At 39.3% G+C, this 17,585-nt stretch overlaps 1 long non-coding RNA gene across 2 annotated transcripts in view; it reads left to right on the forward strand.

Moving 5' to 3' along the window:
• Positions 1 to 17,585, forward strand: part of LOC137203361 (uncharacterized) — a 94,258-nt gene that overhangs the window by 52,453 nt on the left and 24,220 nt on the right. For both annotated transcript variants that reach the window (XR_010933062.1, XR_010933063.1), the window contains exon 3: positions 15,349 to 15,535. This is a non-coding gene — a long non-coding RNA (uncharacterized lncRNA). The remainder of the gene's footprint in view (positions 1 to 15,348; positions 15,536 to 17,585) is intronic.

The following is a 17,585-nucleotide window of genomic DNA, read 5'->3' on the forward strand; positions in this document are numbered from 1 at the left end:
GCCTAGAAAATGCTAAGGCTGTCTGAAACCAGCTAAGCAGTGGAAGCTTGTCATTAGTTTGTGTTTATTAAGTGCTTACTGAATGCCAGGTGCTATTCTATGCACTTGGGATTCAGGGATGAACCAACGGTCAAAAACCCCTTTGTCATGGAGGTTACATTCAGAGGGACGTGGAGACGAGGAGATAATAAGTAAAAGAAATAAGTAAATTTATAGCATGTTAGAGGCAATAAGTGCTATGGAGGGGAAAAAACAAAGGAGGGGAGGGGGTTAGGAAGTGCTGGGTGGGGGCATGGTTTACAATGGCTGTGGCTTTATTTAATATGTTCATTCATTTATTCAACAAACATTTGTTGAACAACCATGTTACCTGGGCCATCTGGGTAGTGTAGCAAGACAGTTCAGGATCAGAAGTTACTTAAGGCATTTCAACTTTTTAGGGTTAGGGAGGGCTTCTTGGAAGAGGAGACAGTTTTGTTCTGTTTTTTTTCCCTCTTTTTAAAAAAATTGAAGTATAGTTGATTTACAATGATTCAGGTGTACAGCAAAGTGATTCAGTTTATATATATATGTATATATTCTTTTTCAGATTATTTTTCATTATAGGTTACTACAAGGTACTGAATATAATTCCCTGTGCTATACAGTAAGTCCTTGTTGGTTATCTATTTTATGTATAGTAGTGTGTATCTGTTAATACCAAATTCCCAGTTTATCCCTCCTCTCCTCCCCCTTTGGTAACCATAAGTTTGTTTTCTATGTCTGTGCATCTATTTCTGTTTCATAAATAAGTTCATTTGTATCATTTTTTTTAGATTCCACATATACGTGATATCATATAATATTTGTCTTTCTCTGTCTGACTTACTTCACTTAGTATGATAATTTCTGGGTCCGTCCATGTTGCTGCAAATAGCATTATTTCATTCTTTATGGCTGAGTAATAGTCCATTGTATGTATATATGTATATATATATTTATATATATATATATGTACACACACACACACACACACACACACACACACATACCACATCTTCTTTATGCATTAATCTGTTGATGAACATATAGATTGCTTCCATGTCTTGGCTATTGTAAATAGTGCTGCTATGAACATTGCGATGCATGTATCTTTTTGAATTAGAATTTTCGTCTTTTCGGGATATACGCCCAGGAGTGGGATTGCTGGATTACATGGCAACTCTCTTTCAGTTTTTAAAGGAACCTCCATACTGTTCTCCATAGTGGCTACACCAATTTACGGTTCCACCAACAGTGTAGGAGGGTTCCCTTTTCTCCACACCCTGTCCAGCATTTATTATGTGTAGGCTTTTTGGTGATGGCCATTCTGACCGGTGTGAGGTGGTACCTCATCGTAGTTTAGATTTGCATTTCGAGGAGACAGTGTTGAATAATAATAAAGAGTTGGAATCGATGGGACATAACTGGAAGTTGGGGCTGACTGAGGCAAGGTGTCCAGGACAAGGCCTAGTTCCGGCATGGCAAGCTGGGTGGCAGTGGTTCTGTCTCGTTCAGTCAGGGGATGCAGGAGGAGCTCAGTGGTTTGGGTGTGGTGATGAGCTCTGTCTAATGCCTTTGGGAATCTGGGGCAGTCGAATAGATGCGCTCACAGCAGAGAAGTCTGGCCTGGAGAAACCACGTGGTGCAGTGGGGGATTCCTGGCAGGTTGTCCAGAATGCATCGTGCTCATAAGCACAGCTCCCTTCTGTGCAGAATGACTTAGAAGAAGAAAGGGGTCTCACAGACTGCCTGGTGCACTCTTTTATGTGGGTCAGCCACAGATCTTTCTGTCCCTGCCCCTGTTCCTTTCTTATGATCTTACACTCACGCTTTAGGATTAATCTTTGGGGGAAATTAAGGAACCCTTGTTTAAGAGCTCAGGCAGGTCAGCCTTGTGGCCAGTCATACGCAGAACCTCAGCACCTATCACCTGCCTAGGACCTCGACCACCACACAATTTAATAACTGGGCCTTTATTTTCCCAGATTCTAAATCCTGTCCTGATACCAAGTCTTAGACTTTTACTCCCTTAAGACTAGTTCCCTGCTTTGACCTTAATAGTTCAGTTCCGTTTATTCCTGAGCACTTGCAAAGTATCGAGCACCAAAGGAACCATGCAAGGTGCTGAGATTCAAAAATGAGTTAAACATGGTCCCTCACAGACCTACTGGAGAACGGACTTGAGGATATGGGGAGGGGGAAGGGTGAGCTGTGACAGGGCGAGAGAGAGTCATGGACTTATACACACTAACAAACGTAAGGTAGATAGCTAGTGGGAAGCAGCCACATGGCACAGGGATATCGGCTCGGTGCTTTGTGACCGCTTGGAGGGGTGGGATAGGGAGGGTGGGAGGGAGGGAGACGCAAGAGGGAAGAGATATGGGAACATATGTATATGTATAACTGATTCACTTTGTTATAAAGCAGAAACTAACACATCATTGTAAAGCAATTATACCCCAATAAAGATGTTAAAAATAAATAAATAAATAAAAATTAAAAAAAACATGGTCCCTGCCTTTATGGAGCATATTAGTCTAGTAGGACAGCTGGTCAGATAAGCATGCAATGATGATACTGTATGATTTGGTATAATAATAGAAGATTGTTTTCTGTCTAGAGGCAGTACAGTTCTGCCGAGGAGTAGGGGTACTAAAACCCAATCCTGGCCTCAGAGCCACGTGTACCTGCTGTAAGATTTCCCTGTTGGTGGCTTCCCAACACTATTCCTCACTCTGATTTTATAGGACTGACCCATCAGTGGCTCTAAGCATTCTTTTGGGAGTCTAGACACTGTGTTTTGCCTGGTGCCTCCACTGCCTTTCTCTACTAAAGACCTGAACTGAGCAGCCTGTGTCCCTTCCCTCTGTGCCCTCCCATCTCACTTTGACCTCATGTGTACACTAGTTCCTAGTCCCCATTCTTAACATGGAAATTAACCCATGTAAGAGTCTCAAATCTGTATCAGAATTTGAATCCATTGTCCTGGAGTCCTAGCACAGTGCTCCTCCCATGAAAGCTCCTGGCCACGTATTTGAAAGGATGATGAGGAATCTGCATTTTCAATAAATACAGTACGGTGGTTTTAAAACACATCTGCAAATTCTTTGACATTCCTCCTATCAAAAGGTGGAATCTAATCCCCCTCTTTGAGTATGGACTGCCCTTTGTCATTTGATTTTAGAGAATAGAATGTGGCAGAATGACAGTGATTGACCTAAAAGGCTAGGTTAGAAGAGGTGACGTGGCTTATAGCTGGCTCTCTCTTGGGATGTTGGTGTGTGGGACCCAGATGCCATGTTGTGAGGAAGCCCAGCCACACAGAAAGGCTTTGTGCTGTGGCTCTAGTCCAGCTAAGGTCCCAGCTGACAGCTAACTTCAGCCACTGGACTTGTGATCAACGAGCCTTCAGATGCTTGCAGCTCTCAGCCTTTGTGCCATCTGAGATGGCTCTGAGTGAAACAGAAATGAGCTGTTCCTGTTGAGTTCTGACCAAACTGTATATAAGACACTAGCTTTTGCAGTGGTTTTTGATATAGCAGTAGATCATCAGAACACATAATAAACAGAATTACTGGTCATGTTAAAAGTTGTTTGTAAGGTATCTGAAACCTTGATTTTGTATAAGGAAGGCAAAGAAAAATAGCAAAACTGTTCCTTCTTGTACTAGAATTGTTTGATCATCTGTGAATCACACACATTTATAACATTCTTTTGAAGAACTAAATCCTTCTCAGCTTTTGTATGGGACTGATTTGTCTATTTGCAGTTAGTTATGCCTATCTCTACAAGTGATATAATTTCAGTAGATTCGAGCAGAAGGAGGCCAGTCTCTAGTTTCTTATGTGTTATTTTTTTAAAAAAACAGCTTTATTGAGGTATAATTGACATTCAATACTGTACATGTCTAAAGTATGTGCAGATAGTATTGATACATTTTGACCTATGTACACACTGGTGAAATCATCATTACAATCAAGATAATGAACATATCCATCACCTCCCAAAAGTTTCCGTATGACCCTTTGCAATCTCTCCCTCCTGAGAGATCTGAGGCAACCACGTTGATCTGTTTTCTGTCCCTGTAGATTAGTTTTCTAGCGTTTCATATAAATGGAATCATATTTTATATATATATATATTTGTCTTTTTTTATTCAGCATAATTATTTTAAGATTCCTCCTTGTGTTACATGTATCATTACTTCATTCTTTTTATTTCTCAGGAATATTCCATCATATGGATATATTACAATTTGTTTAACAATTCACCTGTGAGTGTGCATCTGGGTTGTTTCCAGGTTTTGGGTATTACAAATAGAACTGCTGTGAACATTTATGTACAAATCTTTGGGTGGAATGGCTGGATCATATGGCAGGTGTATATTTTACTTTTTAAGATATTAACAAATTGTTTTCCAAACTGGGTATACCATTCTACATTCTCACCAGCAGTGTATGAGTGTTTAAAGTTGCTCAGTTTACTGTCACCAACACTTGTTCCTGTGAATCTTGGTAATTTTAGCCATTCTAATAGGTGTGTAGTGGTGTCTCTTTGCTATTTTAATTTGTATTTCCCTAATTACTAATGATGTTGAGCATCCTTTCATGTACTTACTTGCTACTTGTATATCTTCTTTGATGATATCTGTTCACATCTTTTGTCTATATGTTTGTTGGATTGTTTGTGCTGTCATTTTGGAATTTTGAGAATTCTTTATATATTCTGGATACAAATCTTTTATAAGATAAATGCTTTGTAGGTATTTTCTTCCAGTCCGAGGACTGTTCTTTCATCTCTTAACAGGTTTTAGTTTTCATGAAGTCCAGTTTATCAATTTGTTTTCTTATGAATCATGCTTTTGACATTGTAGCTGAGAAATCTTTGCCTAACCCAAGGTCATAAAGGTTTTCATATATGTTTTGTTTCTGAAGTTTTATCATTTTAGGTTTTACATTTAGGTCTGTGATACATTTAAAATTAATCTTTGTATATGGTGTGAAGTATTGATCTAAGTTCACTTCTTATGCATATTCTAGCACCATTTGTTGAAAAGATCCTTCCTCCACTGAATTGCTTTCATATCTTTGTTGAAAGTCAGTTGGCCATATATGTTTGGGCCTTTTTTATAAGCTCTTTAGGCATTTCCATCGATGCACTTGTTTATCTTCATGACAATACCACACCATCTTTATTACTGTAGCTTTATAACACCTTTTGAAATCAAGTAGTGTTAGTCCTTTAACTTTGTTCTTTAAAAACACTTTTTCTATTGTTATTCTGGATCCTTTGCAGTTCCATATGAATTTTATAATCATCTTGTCCTCATCTGCAAAAAGTCAGCTGGGATTTTGATAGGAATTATGCTGAATTTATAGATCAATTTGGGGAGAGCTGCCTTCCGAATAGTATTGAGTCTTTTGACCCATAAACAATGAGCAGATTTCCAATCATTTAAGTGTTCTTTAATTTTTTTCCAGCAATGTTTTATAGTTTCAGTGTATATATCTTTAAATGTATATATCTTTTATCATTGTGTAAAAGATGTTTATATACATCTTTTTTCATATTTTTGATGCTATTGTAAATGATATTTTATTTCAATTTCCAATTATTCATCACTAGTCTATTGGTACATAGAAATACAATTGATTTTGTACATTGCTTGTATCCTGCAGTGTTGTTAAATTCACCTATTAATTCTTGTAGCTTTAAAAAGTATTCCTTAGGATTTTCTACATAGAAAATTATGTCATATGCAAATGAACACTGTTTTACTTTTTGCTTTTTAAGCCAGATGCCTTTTATTCCTTTTCTTGCCTTATTAAACTGGCCAACATCTCCTGGGACATCCCACAAATGGATTTCCACTTGGAATTTCCCCCAGTCAGTAAGCTAGGTAAATCATAGGGCTCACCTCATTTGTTTCCTATTTCTCAGGAATCACTGTCCACCACTGTGTGATATGCAGTATCTTGAAAACCATTGTTTCATACATTTTGTCTGTTTTTTGCTTTTATTTGTTAACCTTTCAGGTAGAAGGGTAAATCTGATCCTTGTTACTCTATGATGCTTAGAAGTGGAAGTTCTTATGTATTCTTAAAAAAAAAAGAAATTCATTTACAGGCTTTACTTTGACAGTAGAGTTCAGTGTTCAGTTTACTTAGCCTAAAATTTATCTTCTCTTTCACCCTTCAGACACCAGACCTGACATTACTTTCACTAAGAGATAGAGTGTTGTAATTAAAAGCTCAGATTTTCTTCCTCTTCATGAGACTTATCAACTTTCTGATATACTATATAGTTTGGTTATTTATTTTATTTATTTACTTTCTGTCCCTCCCCCTCCCAACAAGTGCTGTGAAGAAAAGGATTTTTGTCTGTTTGATTTCTGCTGAGAGTCAGATCCTAACTTTGCCACTTTTACTAACTGGACTATATACTTCACCTCTCTCTGCCTCAGAATCATCATTTATAAAGTGGGAATAATAGTGCCCATTCTCAATGTGTTGTTGTGAGGATTAAATGTGTTATGTATAGCACTTAGAACAGCGCATGGAGTATAGTAAGTCATTTTTCTTAGAGATGTTACTGAATATTCCTCGCTAGAGATTGGACAGGGTAACAGGAGATGATAAATGCAAGCTCAGCGCTCTCAGGTCAGCCACCAGCCAGTAGCTCTTAACACAGTTTGGATGGGGGTGTATATTGGAATGATCCATTTACGTATGACTATTAGATTATGTGCAGACGTAATAGCTATCCTTTTCTGAATTAAAAAAATTGAACATTGACTATTAAATTAGTAAAAGGGCTCTGATGACCTAAAGGAAGTAAATAGTAAAATTGTGTGCTTTGTGACTCTCTGTTTCTCATCAGAAAAGTAGAGATATCTGAAATTCTTGTGTCTAGGTATGTTTTAGAATTCAGATATTTTTAGATTTTAGAAAGAAAAAGGTGCATATGTAGTCTATAATACATAGTATGTTACATCCCAGTAGAGCCTGGGACTGTGCCCTCAAATCCAACACATTAACTCATTTGGCAGCAAAATGTATGGACGTTCACACCAAGTGGATAAATAAAGACTGTAAAAACCCAGTTTTGGTTCACGTTAGGTTTTGCCACAAAAAGAGTTTCCTGTATACTTAGGAAAATACATTTGGGTTTTCAGAACTTTTAAATTTTAGAATTGTGGATGTGAATTATGGACCTTTTATCATAAGATTTGGGAGAGGATTAAATATATAAAGCACCTGGAATATAATAGGAACTCAATCAGTTATTATTACCATCGTTATTCATTGCCTCAATATTATTAGTAGGAAAACGTTGTAGTAGGATAGTATTGTAGTAGTAATTATTTCAAGACTGTAGAAGTATGCAAATATAAAGAAAAATAGACAAATGGGATCTAATTAAACTCAAAAGCTTTTACACAGCAAAGGAAACCTAAATAAAATGAAAAGACAACCCACAGAATGGGAGAAAATATTTGCAAATGATGCAACTGACAAAGGATTAGTCTTCAAAATTTACCAATGGCTTATGTGGCTCAATACCATAAAACAAACAACCTGGACTTCCCTGGTGGCGTAGTGGTTGAGAATCTGCCTGCCAATGCAGGGGACATGGGTTCGATCCCTGGTCGGGGAAGATCCCACATACTGTGGAGCAACTAAGCCCACGCACCACAACTAGTGAGCCTGCACTCTAGAGGCCGCGAGCCACAGCTACTGAAGCCCACGCGGATAGAGCCCGTGCTCCGCAACAAAAGAAGCCGCCGCAGTGAGAAGCCAGTGCACCACAACAAAGAGTAGCCCACGCTCACTGCAACTAGAAAGCCTGTGCGTGCAGCAACGAAGGCCCAATGCAGCCAAAAAATTAATTAATTAATTTAAAAAAAAACCCTCATAAAAAACAAAAAACAACCCAATCAAAAAATGGGCAGAGTGGGGCTTCCCTGGTGGCACAGTGGTTGAGAGTCTGCCTGCCAATGCAGGGGACACGAGTTCGTGCCCCGGTCCGGGAAGATCCCACATGCCGCAGAGCGGCTGGGCCGGTGAGCCATGGCTGCTGAGCCTGCGCATCCGGAGCCTGTGTTCTGCAACGGGAGAGGCCACAGCAGTGAGAAGCCCGCATACCGCACAAAAAAAAAAAAAAAAAAAGAAAGAAAAAAATGGGCAGAGGCCGTAAATAGACATTTCTCCAAAGAAGATATACAGATGGCGAAGAGGCACATGAAAAGATGTTCAACATCGCTAATTACTAGAGAAATGCAAATCAAAACTACAATAAGGTATCACCTCACACCAGTCAGAATGGTCATCATCAAAAACTCTACAAACAATAAATGCTGGAGAGGGTGTGGAAAAAAGGGAACCCTCCTACACTGTTGATGGGAATGTAAATTGGTGCAGTCACTATGGAGAACAGTGTGGAGGTTCCTTAAAAAACGAAAAATAGAGCTACCATATGATCCAGCAATCCTACTCCTGGGCATATATCTGGAGAAAAACTTGGTTCGAAAGTATGTATGTACCCCAAGGTTCATTGCAGCACTGTTTACAATAACGCAAGACATGGAAGCAACCTAAATGTCCATTTACAGATGAATATATAAAGAAGATGTGGTACATATATACAATGGAATATTACTCAGCCATTAAAAAGAATGAAATACTGCCATTTGCAGCAACATGGATGGACCTGGAGATTATCATACTAAGCGAAGTAAGTCACACAGAGAAAGACAAATATCATACGGTATCACTTATATGCAGAATCTGAAAAAAAATGATACAAATGAACTTATTTACAACACAGAAACAGATTCACAGAACCTAGGGAATGAATTTATGGTTACCAGGGGAAGGGTGGGGGGAAGAGATAGATTGGGAATTTGGGATTGATATGTATACACTGCTATATTTAAAATAGACAACCAACAAGGACCTACTGTATAGCGCGCACACACACACACACACACACACACAAAAGACTATAAAAGTAAAGCCCTGTTAGAAATGTTACCCAGTTTCCTTGTTCATTCAAGCCAGGTTGAAACTATGGGTGGTGTTTTAGGGAGGGTTTAGATAGAAATAAAGGGACTGGGAAGCCCATTCTTCGTGGTCTTTCATACATTTACTGGGGATGAGGCAGAGAGGCTGGTGATAAGTGTACATAGTGGAGGTGAGTAGGAGCTCTAGGTAGCATTGGTTCCCCAGATACTGGGAACTGCCTTTTTCCTCCTCCTCTTCCTCCTCCCCTTTCCCCTTCTCCTTCTCCTTCTTTTATGTACTCAGTCTCATGACTGTCATCTCATGAGACAAAGGAAATTACTTTAGCCATGGGCTAGAGGTTGAGGTTCACATGTAGGTGGTGGAAGCCTTGAACAAAGCGTTCTTGATCCTCTGAGAGTAAAGAGATCATTCATTATTGCCTGCATGGGGGAAGGTGAGACTCAAACTTAATATGAGTTTGCATATTAATGAGTCTGCATATTAATGAGTTTGCATATTAATGCTAACAGCTTTCCAGTTACATTTCGGTCATTCACTGATTCAGTAGCACCTTGTTTTGCTCTTCTTTCCTGGATTTAGGTAATGAACAAACTGACCAACTTGGGGATTGCTAGGTTGGGGTAGGTTGCTAAGGAAGCTGGTAGACTTACGATTTTTCTAGTAGTCATCTTGTCTTAACTGGAGGGTAAGGTGGTTTATGAAGGCTGATGCCTAGTGCCTCAGAAATATCATAGGCTTTGGAGTACTTTGAATCCTACCTACCTCCTCCTTTGTAAGTGTGGGCAAGTCATTTAGCCTCTCTGAGCCTCAATTTCATGAGACATAAAGATAAAAAGAACAACAGCTTCCTTAGAGTTGTGAGAGTTAAATGTGCAAATACCTAGTATATTCTCCAGTGCATAGCATGTGCCCCATTAAAAGTAGCTACATTATCTGTATAATTTCCTAATTTTTATCTAGTAAGAACGTGCTAAGAATGATCATTTGAATTTTCTTTATAGTTAAAAAATGATGATGAATTGTAACATGTGTGTTACTCTGGTGAGGGATGTTGATAATGGGTGAGGCTATGCATGTGTGGGGACAGAGGGTATATGGGACATCTCTGTACTTTCTGCCCAATTTTGCTGTGAACCTAAAACTGCTCTTAAAAATAAAGTCTATCAAACAGTAATAAAAATATTATGATGATGCAGTAACTGCAATAGCAGCTGTAGAGATATTCAGCATTATACAGTAAAACAGGTTATTTCTCAAATAATTTAGAACATGATGCTGCTGTGGAAAGAACCTGAGGTTCAGTAACAGAATACCTGGCTTCCAGCCTGAGTTCTACTGATTGTATGAACTTGAACAAATCGCTTAATTGAATTTATCTTTACTGTCAGTAAAATGAGTATTATGATGTAGACTTTGTCTACCTCCCAGGGCTGATGTGAAGATCAAATGAGGGAATCTATATGGAAGCATTGTGTAACACTCTGATACGTCATAGAAGGGATAGGGTTTGGGTTTTGTAAACTTATTCTTTTCTTTGCCTTTTTGGCAAAAGGACCCCGGGTTCTGATCCAAGGGAGAAGGGTTAATCATAGGGTAATAGCCTGCATTCAAACGGAGTCTCCTCCTCCTCATTTCCTGCCAAAGCAACATTTTGGTTAGAAGCAGGGGAATACTGTCACTGAACGCAGTGGGAAGAGGATAGGCAGGGAAGAGCCTTTAAAAATGAAGTAAAATGAATAAAACACACAGAAATTCCCTATTTTGCCCTTTCTCATTTAATACCTAGCTCATTTCTGGCAATGTATACCTGCTTCCCTCCTCCTGCTGGTGTTTTCATTTATGTAAATTTCTTTATTTCCTTTTATATAAATCAAATTAACAGTGTCATTATTTGGAACAAAGAGAATGCTTGCTGCTCTGTGCACTGAGTGGGCCAACTTGGCTATTGTAACCCCAGATCATAGTTTTTTCTTCCTGTACTATGTTGTCAAGTGGTTTTACTTTTATTCCAAGTGCTCTCCTTATTATAATAGCCCTTGAAAGGTAGCCTAGAGTTTCAGTGACACTGACTTAATTACTAAAAGGCCCTGGGAAAGGCGGCCTGGCACAGAGGCAGGAGCACGGGTTTGGAATCCTCAGACCTGGCTTTGAATCCTGGCTCTGCCACTTGATAGCTTTGTGACATGAAAAGTCAAGTGACCTGTCTGAACCTCACCTTCCTCACGTGGAAAGTGAGGATAATACCCCTCTGCTTTTTAGGGTGGTTTATAATGGTTATAAATATTGGTTTGGCCAAAAAGTTCATTTGGGTTTTATGGAAAAAACCCAATAGCTTAGGACAGTACTCAATACAGGGAAGTCTGGTTTTTTTAATCCAGCTATAGGCAAGTCACGTAATGTTCCTGAGTGTCAGTCCACTCAGGTGTGACAAGGGGATCACAGCAATTCCTATCTACCAGGGTTATTCTGAAAATTAAAGATAATGGAATTAAAGTTCTGGGAAGTGGTGGGAACTGGCTCTTCTTAATGCTGCTTGTTCAGTGGCTGAGTTTGCAGCCAGAAGGACCTGGGTTTAAATCCTAATTCTGCCACTTAGCTCCTTTGAACATCTTCCCCTTAGAAAAATGGAGATAACATCTTCCTTGCATAGTTTTTGTGACGATTAGAGATAATGTATAGAAAACGTCTGGCACTTTGGTAAAACAGCTCACTAGATGCTAGGATTATATTGTAATATGCAGTATAAGTACATCACTAGGGTTTGATTTGCTAATTGTGATTCTTCCTTTACTGGAAAATATCCAGTAACTGACAGGAGTGTTTAAACTTTAACTCTTGTCTTTCTAGACCTGTGAGCATTGCAGCAATGGAAAAACCGAGTTCTTGATTTAGTTAAAGGAAGAAATGAGGCTGGGCAGATGGCATCTGGTCTGAAGGCGCAGTATGGGGAAAACAGTTCAAAGTTTTTCAGGCTCATGTGACAGTGGCCTCTGTTCTCACCCCCACACCTAGGAAAGGTCCAATAACCTGAGTCTCTCGGCCTCCAAGGGAATTAAGCTGAGTTTATTCCTGAAGTATAAACTTTCAAACAGTGGCTCTTTTTTTTTTTCCCTTTTAGAATATGGTTTGGAACCTGATGCCAAAGCTAAAAGGTTGATTGTATATTGAACCAGAAAGCTAGATAGCTGGTCCAGGTAACTCAAACCAGACATTTTTCTAAAATCTGAACCAATGGATTAAATGTAGTCATATAATTTTAATGGTTTTCTAAACTGTTTTTCTCCCTGTGTGAATCCAATTCAAACATATAATTGCCAATTAATAGTGCAGCATGTTTTCTGACTTTCAGCTTTGTAGACCAGCTTGCCTGTAGAAATTATAAGGCCGTTGTGTGATCCTCCCTCGTACTCAAAAGAGAGGATCTTTTTGATTCTAGAGTAGAAAGATGATTCCCTTATCCCCAGTTGAGTATCTTATCAGTGGAATGATTGTAAAGTAATAATTACAAAGTTGCTCTGGAATCAAGGCAATCAGTTAAAGAAACCTCAGTTTCAGGGCACATTGTTGCAACCTGAATAATTTGAAAATGTGGATATCTAACCAGATCTCAGCTCAATTTACTGCATCCAGATAATGGGTGCATTGGTTTCCTAGGGCTGTCATAACAACGTACCATAAACTGGGTGGCTTAAAATAACAGAAATGTATCGCTTCAGAGTTCTGGAGACAAAAATCAAAGTGTTGGCAGGATCGTGTTCCCTCTGAAGGCGCTAGAGAAGAGTTTGTTCCAGGCCTGTCTCTTAACTTCTGGTAGCCTCAGGCATCCCTTGCCTCACAGATCATCACTCCAGCCCTCTGTCCTCACATGGTGTTTTTCCTGTGTGTCTTCACAACATTTTCCCTCTGTGTATATCTGTTTCTGTGTCCAGATTTCCCCTTTTTATAAGGACACCATTCACATTGGATTAGGGCCCACCCTAATGCCCTTGAGGTCACATTCTGAGGTACTAGGGGTGAGGACTTTGACATCTCTTTCCTGGGGGACATGATTCACCCCATAATGATGGGCTTGGGTTTCTCACCAAAGAAAACTTGTGAACTTTTCAGTATTCACCCCATGACTAAGGGACTCTCTGCTAATCTCTCCCTCTCCATCAGATGCATCTCTTAAAGGCATGAAACGTTCACAAATTCCAGGGGCTATAGTTCTTATAGAATTTCTTGTAAGATAAAGAACTGAGAGTTTAGCTGTATGTATATATGACTTAAAATTTACAGAGTTGGCAAACAGAGATGCTGATGCAAATTTTTTTGTTGACTAAGTACATAAAAATCCATGGTCAATAGAGCAGAGCTAATGTAGAAAAGATTTAAGAGGAGGAGGATTTAAATTGGAGCTTGAAGTGAGGAAAAGAGGAATTTATATTGCTAGAGAGGTTGGGAAAAGTAAGTCTAAAAAGGGAACCGTGACACAGATAAAACTTCAGAGAATAGAATGGGCAAGTTGGTGGTCTGGTGGACTTTAGTCAATTAATATTCACCCAGTGTGTCTATATTCTAGGCCCTTGGAATATCTCAGTGAACAAAATATAAAAATCACTGCCCTCATGGAGATTATACTCTTGGTGTGTATGTGTGTGTTGTGGGAAGAAACAAAATAAACAAGTAAGTAAATATTAGAAGGTGATAAGTACTTTAGAGAAAAAAAAAAAAGTACGGTAGGGGAAAGAGGATTGGGAGTTGGGGAGAGGGTGGCTGCAACTTTAAGCAGGCATTCAGAGTGGGCCTCACTAAGAAGGAAACTGTTGAGCAAAGACTTGAAGAAGGTGAGGGGACCCTATGGCTCTCTGAGGGAGGAACATTCTAGAAAGAGAGAAGCACCAGTGCAAAGGACCTAAGGGAGGAACGTGCCTGAGATGTTTAAGGAACAGCAGGTGGCCTTTGTGATCAGAGCAGGTTGCTCAAAGGGGAGAGGAAGGAAACCAGTCCATTGTGAGAACTTTTGTTTTTACCTGCGTGAAACAGGTAGCCTGGGTAGTCGTTACTGAGTTGATGCGGAGGAATGAAATGATATGACCGATGTTTAAAGAGGATCCCCTTGGCTATCCAGGGGACAAGGTTGGAAACAGAGAGAGAATTTTGGAGGCCATTAGGTAACCCAGGTAAGAAATAATGGAGCCTGGATCAGGGTAGTACCTATGAAAGTGATAAGGAAACAGACTGGATCCTGGATATAAGGTTTTCTTGAGGGCTTTCTTACAGCCAATTGGATTTTTTGACAGATTGAATGTGGAGAGTGAGCGTCAAGTGTAACACTATAACTTGTCTTGAGCAACTGGAAGGATGGAGTTGTCATTAGCTGAGAACAGGAAGCCTTGTAGGGGCAGGATGTTTGTGGGATGGCGTAGGGAGAAACTGGGACTTCCATTTGGGACACAGAAGTTTGAGATGTCTATTAGACATCCAAATGGAGATATTAAACAGGCAGGTGTGTATGTAAGTCTGGAATTCAGCAGAGAGGTTGGAGCTGAAAATATAAATTTGAGAGTATCTGGAATATGAAGACGGGATGAACTCTCCAAGGTTGTGAGTGATGATAGAAAAGACATCCCAGGACTGAGCCCTGGGACCTTCCGACGTTAAAAGGAGAAAGAAGAAAAAGAGACTGAGAAGGAGTAACCAGTGAGGTAGAAAGAACAGCAATAGGATTTGTTTGACTAGCTGAGGGTTAATAATCTGCTGAGACAGGACAAGGGATAAATTGGTAAAAGGACTTGAAGACCAAGCATAGTCCCTAGATTCTTTTAGAGGCTGAAACTAAGGCATAACTTGATAAAAGATTGGTCTAAAATGACTTCATGGTAAATATCTCCTTCTAATCCCAGTCCCTTGATTCAATCAGAATCCTCATGGTTGAGGAAAACTTTGTAATGTGCAAGGTTTAGAGATATGTATCCCACTCTCCCATGGAATTCGATAGAAGAGGCTGTTTCATTCTGAGTTGTTCAGAATAACAAATTCTTCATCTACTGGGTGTGTGTGTGTCTGTGTATGTATTTCTGATCAGTGGCATTTTAGAGAAGCATCCACAGAGCCACCAAAGTTAATAGGTCAGTATTACTTTCTTCAAACGTAGTTTTACTCACAAGCTTGATAAAGGCTAGAGGGTGCAGGCTCAAAAGCCAGACTTAAGGAAAGAGTTCCCTGAATCCTGTTTCTGGTCTCATGCTCTTTTGTTTTTGTTGAGATAATTTGTCTTGCTTGTTGATCTTTGACCTGAGACTTAGGGTTTTCTTTTTTGCAGGATGAAATTAAAGTTTGAAATTAAAGACCAGTAGATTCCAAAGGAGACTGAAATAATACCTTCGGAAGTTCAAGTGTGATGTAACAGTATACTAGAGAGGAAGACGAGGAAATTCAACAATATCACACAAGAGAGTTGAAGAATCAGAGGTGGTGGTTTGGCACCTCCTATGACACACAGATCCCAGGTGGGTCATCCCGAACTTGGCAAAAGAGCATGTAGTAGAATTTTCACTAATTTCTGTTTGTGGCTCTAGGGTAATTGCTGACTAAACTGATGCTTCAAATAAGTAACTAAGTGTTGGCATTTTATAGCCTTTGAAACTTGTTTTTAGACATTTTTTGGTCTTATTTCTCTGTTGCCTTTTTGATCTAAACTCTCAAACTCTTTCAGAACTGAAGCAGGAAATTTAGATTTAACCTCAAGAGTCAATGTTTTGTCTTGTGTCTCGTCTAATATAATACAGATGTGAGGATGGCTGTATTTTACTTGAACACTTATTGAATTTCTGCCTTACTCCTTTCTCTTTCTAATGGGAAACAGTCTAACTCTAGTCCTCATTAAACTCAGAGAACCCAAGCTGTAATCTTGAGAATGTACATGGAGAGAAGATATATTTAGGTTATTTACTTAGGTTACAAAGCCTTAAACTGCTTCACTATTTGAGGAGAAATATCTCCTGTCTATGAAAGACAATGAGAAACAAAGAAAAATGTTAAAGGTTTTAAAAGTGTTAAAGAATTGAAAAAATGGCCCTTCAAAATGCTCTTTTCTGACTAGAATGAGTGTCAGTTCATTACCTGGGCAGTCTGTAATGTAGTTAGATGTCCCTTTTGAACACTCTATATTCTAGCTTGACAATGCCTATATTTCCTTTCTTTCTTTCTTTCTTTTTTTAAACATCTTTATTGCAGTATAATTGCTTTACAGTGTTGTGTTAGTTGCTGCTGTATAACAAAGTGAATCAACTATACGTATACATATATCCCCATATCCCTTCCCTCTTGCTTCTCCCTCCCGCCCTCCCTATTCCCACCCCTCTAGGTGGTCACAGAGCACGGAGCTGTTCTCCCTGTGCTATGCGGCTGCTTCCCACTAGCTACCTATTTTACATTTGGTAGTTCATATATGTCCATGCCACTCTCTCACTTTGTCCCACCTTACCCTTCCCCCTCCCCATGTCCTCAAGTCCATTCTCTACATTTGTGTCTTTATTCCTGTCCTTTCCCTAGGTTCTTCAGAACCATTTTTTTTTTTTTTTTAGATTCCATATATATGTGTTAGCATATGGTATTTGTTTTTCTCTTTCTGACTTACTTCACTCTGTACGACAGACTCTGGGTCCATCCACCTCACTACGAATAACTCAATTTCGTTTCGTTTTATGGCTGAGTAATATTCCATTGTATATACGTGCCACATCTCCTTTATCCGTTCATCTGTCGATGGACACAGGTTGCTTCCATGTCCTGGCTATTGTAAATAGTGCTGCAGTGAACGTGGTGGTACATGACTCTATTTGAATTATGGTTTTCTTAGGGTATATGCCCAGTAGTGGGATTGCTGAGTCATATGGTAATTCTATTTTTAGTTTTTTAAGGAACCTCCATACTGTTCTCCATAGTGGCTGTATCAATTTACATTCCCACCGACAGTGCAAGAGGGTTCCCTTTTCTCCACACTCTCTCCAGCATTTATTGTTTGTAGATTTTTTGATGATGACAATGCCTATATTTTCTGTCTACAAAGCTAGTTCTCCCAAATTGTGCTATTCCAGAGAACTGCGCAGACTGAATATTTCAGCAACTTTGAGGTCACCATCTCAGCTTCCTGTGGCATAAATCTTCTGTAGGTCAGTTGGGCAGAGAAGGGCCCAACTTGTCCAGTGACTGTGATACAGACAATGACACCCAGCTCCTTTGGCCGAAGTGCTACATTTATCTATCAGTACTGATCCAACAATCTGAATTTTTTTTTCAGGTTGGTGGCAAATGTATTTCAGAGGGAAAAAATACTTCATAGTGTAGACGTGTAATGTGAGCTCATTTATATGGTTTAGGAATGATTTCTTCAGTGGCCCAGTGACCTGATCTGCTTCAACTAGTCTAAACATGTGTCACAATTATGTTTGTACCTCTCTTTGGATTTATTTGATTAGAGGCTTTCTTGTTGACTTGTGTTACAGGGGAAAATAAACACGTATCCCTGTCCTCAGACCAGTCACTGGTTTGTTTACT

The sequence above is a fragment of the Pseudorca crassidens genome, chromosome 12 (assembly GCF_039906515.1).
Source record: "Pseudorca crassidens isolate mPseCra1 chromosome 12, mPseCra1.hap1, whole genome shotgun sequence".
NCBI lineage: Eukaryota > Metazoa > Chordata > Mammalia > Artiodactyla > Delphinidae > Pseudorca > Pseudorca crassidens.